Raw genomic sequence first — 5635 nt, forward strand, 5'->3', positions numbered from 1 at the left:
AGCAGATTTGAACAGGCAGAGGAAAGAATCAGTGACATGGAAGGCAATACATCTGAAATCAGACTGTAGAACAGATAGATAAAAAGATAGAAAAAATCCAACAGGGACTTAGAGACATGAATGGCAATATGTAACATACAAACTTATGCATTATAGGCATCCCAGAGGTAGAATTGAATGGAAAAAGCAGAAGGTTTATTGGAGGAAATAATGGTTGAAAATTGCCCAACCCCATTGAGGGACATGTATGTACATGCCTAGGAAGCAGAGCACACTCTCAATAGTAAATAGTCTAACAGGTGTACCCTAAGACATGCACTTTTCAAATTTCAGTATTCTCAGGATAAAGAGAAAATACTGAAAACAGCAAGAGAACAGAAAACAATCATACACAACAGATGCTGTATAACAATGCTGGTTTCTCATCTGAAACAATGAAGGCAAGAATGCACTTGTATGATAGTGTATTAGTCATCCAAAAGGGTGCTGATGCAAAATACCAAAAATTGGTTGGTTTTTATAAAGGTTATTTATTTGGAGCAGGAGCTTACAGATACCAAATCATTAAACATAAATTACTTCCCTCACCAAAGTCTATTTTCACATGTTGGAGCAAGATGACTGCTAACATCTGCAAGGGTTCAGACTTCCTAGGTTCCTCTCTTCAAGGTTCTTGCTTCTCTCTGGGCTCAGAACTTCTGTTTTCCCCAAAAGATCAGCTATAGACTATGAGGCTCTCTATGTTTTGCCTTTCTCCATAAGGTCAGCTGTAGACTTTCAGGCAAATGGCTCTATTTCTATCTCCCTGGGGTTTCTGCTGTGTTTAAGGACCCGTTTCTATTCCTCTGTTTTCTTCTCCTGGATCCAGCTTAAGCATTCAGCATCAAACTACAAAATCAATACTCCAACATAAAAAACCCTTGCATCAAAACTCCAACTCTGATATTCTATTCATGAACTACTGTGATTAGTAATCAAAGAAAATGTGACATTGGTGTGGAGAACGTGGCCATGGTGGCTGCTGGGGGTAGGGAGTGGGAGGAAGAAATGTGATGTGGGGGCATTTTGGGGACTTGGAGTTGTCCTGGGTGGTGCTGTAGGGACAGTTACTGGACATTGTATGTCCTCCCATGGCCCACTGGGTGAACTGTGGGAGAGTGTGGGCTATGATGTGGATCACTGACCATGAGTTGCAGCGGTGCTCAGAGATGTATTCACCAAATGCAATGAATGTCTCATGATGATGGAGGAGGTTGTTGTTATGAGGGGAAGAGTGAGGTGAAGGGGGTGGGGGGTATATGGGGACATCATATTTATTTAATGTAACACTAAAAACATAAATAAAGACAAAAAATAGTAAAAAAAAAAACACTTTAAAAGTATAACAAAAAGAGAAAAAAAAACCCAACTCTGTACTTTTTTTTTCTTTTTTTTTATTGACTTTGTAATAATATTACATTAAAAATATATATGTGAGGTCCCATTCAACCCCACCCCCCCCACCCCCCCCTCTCCCCCCCCCCCAACAACACTCGTTCCCATCATCATGACACATCCATTGGATTTGGTAAGTACATTTTTGGGCACCTCTGCACCTCATAGAGAATGGTTCACATCATGACCCATACTCTCCTCCATTCCATCCAGTGGGCCCTGTGAGGATTTACAATGTCCGGTGATTACCTCTGAAGCACCATCCAGGGCAGCTCCATGTCCCAAAGACGCCTCCACCTCTCATCTCTTCCTGCCTTTCCCCATACCCATCGTCCACCATGTCCACTTTTCCCAATCCAATGCCACCTCTTCTATGTGGACATTGGATTGGTTGTGTCCATTGAACCTCTATGTCAAGAGGAGGCTCAGATTCCACAGGGATGCTGGATGCAATCCTCCCATTTTCACCAACTCTGTACTTTGCCATTACTTTTATCTGATGCTCTAATGATGTGGCCCAATCAAAGTCCTAATCATAAGTCAATCATATCCTGTAATACACCAGATTACAAACATAATTCAAAATCTATTTTTGGAATTCATAACCATATCAAACTACTACAGATATTTAAGATGCTAAAAGAAAAAATCTTCCAAGCAAGAATTCTTTATACAGATAAGCTGGCAGCCAAAAATAAGGGAGAGTTCAAAATATTCACAAATAAACTGAAATCAATAAGGTTTCAATAAGAAACCTTCACTTCAAGAAATACTTTAAGGAGTTTGTACTTTGAAAGAAATAAAAGTAGGAGATAGAGAACTGGAGGAGAGTGTTAAGAATAACTAAAAATGTAAAAAGATGTAAAACCATATGACATACAAAAACCTAAATAAAATATGGATAATATATGTAATTCCTTGATAGTAATAGCATTGAATAGTAATGGCTTAAAAACCCCTTTTGAGAGACATAAATTGGTAGAATGGATAAATAAATCAGAACCATCCATATGTTGTCTACGTGAAACTCATCTTAGACCCAGAGATGCCAGGAGGATAAAAGTGAATGGTTGGACAGGAGAGGGTCAGGTGTTGGTGGAGAGTAAAATGCCAAGAAAATCATATCAAAATATAATAAAGAGGGTTACCTGTTTAGAATGCTCGGAGGGGAGGGTCTGATGCAGGAGAGGCTCCTGGGGAATGTCTAAATGCTCATTCTGCCAGAGTGGGTGACACCATGGGGTAGAAACCCAAGTAGTGAGAGTGGGGGTGGACCCACATCCTGGGGAGGACTAATGCCATCAAATAGAGGGAACTGTATCCCTCGAGAGAAAGGGTGGCTCCCAGGGCATTGGGGCAGTTGAGTAAGTTAGGACCTGAACACTAATCCATCTATCTCTGGAAGTGGCTCCTTAGGAAACGGAGGTTGGCTATCACTGAGGACACCAAGGTGGAAGGGAAAATGGACGTTAAATGTGTGGAACCAAAGTAAATGGGGGGTAAGAGAGGAGTTTCTTGAGAGTACACAAGGATGGATATAAAACATGTAATATTACACTATAACATATAGGAGATGACAGACTGATAATGTAAACCATAATGTAAAACATAGGATAACTAAAAATGTAAAGAACTGTGTATCCTAAAGTATGCACCACAATGTAAGCACAGATGTCACCTTGTTAGAAAGCTAATGTCTCAGACTCTGTACATCACTTTAAGTAAATATGATATGAATAGGGCGTAAGAGTATCACTGTGGAAGGGAAAAGGTTTTCTGGTGGATGTGTGGGAGTGCTGTATATTATATATGTACATTGCTGTGGTCTAGGACTCCTGTGAAGAAAAGCTGAATAATTAGGGGGGGGGGGGGTGAAAAAAAAAAAAAAAGAAAAAGATAGGATGGGGAATTTTTTCAAGTCAACATTCTTTATCTAAGTTCTTTATCTAACTTTATCCAAGTTCTTTATCTATCCTTTAAGCTCATCGCTATATGCCATTCCCTAGTAAGGGACCATGAAATTATATTGGGCTTCAAATTTCGGGGAGTTCTGGATCACAGAGTGTTTCAACAATGGCAATGGAGGGATACTGGTATGGGGTACCAATGACAGGTGATATATGGCTGACAGGGAACTGTACAGAACATATGTCCAGGGTGCATGGTAATGTTTGGATATACTCATAGTGGCAACAATTAAAAACCACAGTAGGGGGGGTACTGGGTTCCTGGCCAGTGGTGCTCTGTCGTGGTCCCTAGGGGAGCAGCGACAGTCTCCCAGGTACAGTGGCGGGGACCGGGAGGGAGTGAGGGTTCAACAGTGAGCCCCTGATGCTAATGACTATGCTTGTGAGCTGATAAACCCAAAATAAGAACAAGGCCTAGAACAACTTTGTGCCTGGGAATTTCCTCCTGTCAGCCTTCATGTTACTCAAATGTGGCCAGTCTCGAAGCCAAACTCAGCATGTAAATGCAATGCCTTCCCCCCAGCGTGGGACATGACACCTGGGGATGAGCCTCCCTGGCAACGAGGGACCACTATCAACTACCAACTGATGATGCAACTGGAAAATGACCTTATACGGAAGGTTCAATGCGGATCAGCAGAATATCCATGTCTATATAAAATACCATGACTTTAAAATGCTGTTTGACCTAAAGTAAGGGGGAAATGGAAAGGAGAAATGAGTTTATATGGCTACGAGTTTCTAAAAAAGAGTCTGGAGGCTGGCAGAAGGTTTGCCCTCATGCACAACTGAGCAGAGTCAGAGAGACAGATAAAGCAGATACAACCCCCAGATATTGGTTCCTTTGAGGGCTAAAGAGACCCACGGGAGTTATGGTCATGGCCGATGGGGTTAACTACCAGGGCAGATGGCCCCTCTTTGGAAATGGTGTTTATGTGTGATGAATCTGGACTCAGATGGGATCTCCCTTCATAAGACTTTCACGCCAATGTGCTGGAGGTGCAGTTAATGTTGGGGTTTAAGATATATTTAGGGGATTTGAATCTCTGGACTGACAATGTGATAGCCAGATCCTGAGCCTCAACAGACTCCAGCACCTACAATCTGATTTATTGGACTTACCACACTCAGCTAAGATGGAGTTGAAGAAGGACAACCACCACACCATGGAGCCTAGAGTGATTACAACTGAAAATGGGAGGATTGCATCCAGCATCCAGGTGGAATCTGACCCTCCTCTTGACATAGAGGTGCAATGGACACAACCAATCCAATGTCCACATAGAAGAGGTGGCATTCGAATGGGAAAAGTGGACATAGTGGATGAAGGGTATGGGGAAAGGCAGGAAGAGATGAGAGGTGGAGGCGTCTTTGGGACATGGAGCTGCCCTGGATGGTACTTCAGAGGCAATCACCGGACATTGTAAATCCTCACAGGGCCCACTGGATGGAATGGAGGAGAGTATGGGCTATGATGTGAACCAATGTATATGAGGTGCAGAGGTGCCCAAAGATGTACTTACCAAATCCAATGGATGTGTCATGATGATGGGAACGAGTGTTGTTGGGGGGGGGTGTGAGAGGGGGGGTGGGGGGATGGGGTTGAATGGGACCTCACATATATATTTTTAATGTAATATTATTACAAAGTCAATAAAAAAAATTTTAAAAAAAAAGAAAAAAAAGTGAATGGTTGGAAAACAATTTTACTTGTAAAGAATAAGCAAAAATGGAAGAAATAAAATTATTAATATCAGACAAAATAGACTTTAAGTGCAAAACTATTATAAGAGTCAAAAAGTCCACTATATATTAATACAAAATAATCTGTCAAGAAGAAAGATCAATCATAAGCATTTAGGCACATAACCAAGGTTCCACAAAATACATGAATATGTTCTTTCTTGGACAGCTTATTAACTAAAATTGGAACAATACAGAGATGATTAGCATGGCCACAGCACAAGGAAGACATGCAAATTCATTAAGTATTCCAAACTATTCAATTAATATCTCAAGATGAATGGCAATGATAATACAACATCTCAGAATCAATGGGATGTTATGAAGGCAATGTTGAAAGAAAGTCTTATAGCCTTCAATGCTCACATTAAAAAAGAAGAAAGAGGTAAAATGAATCATCAAACTACACAGAAGGAGGAACAAGAAAATGAACAGCAAACTAATCCCAAAGCAGGTAGAAGGAATGAAATAACAAAGATCAGAGCAGAAAT

General features: G+C 41.0%; 1 non-coding gene across 1 annotated transcript; it reads left to right on the plus strand.

Annotated features, from left to right (window-relative positions):
- The first annotated feature begins 5295 nt into the window (after positions 1–5295).
- Positions 5296–5404, plus strand: LOC131277318 (U6 spliceosomal RNA). The gene has a single exon (XR_009184514.1). It is a non-coding gene; the product is annotated as a U6 spliceosomal RNA (small nuclear RNA).
- Positions 5405–5635: the final 231 nt, after the last annotated feature.

The sequence above is a fragment of the Dasypus novemcinctus genome, chromosome X (genome assembly GCF_030445035.2).
Source record: "Dasypus novemcinctus isolate mDasNov1 chromosome X, mDasNov1.1.hap2, whole genome shotgun sequence".
In the NCBI taxonomy this organism is placed as follows: domain Eukaryota; kingdom Metazoa; phylum Chordata; class Mammalia; order Cingulata; family Dasypodidae; genus Dasypus; species Dasypus novemcinctus.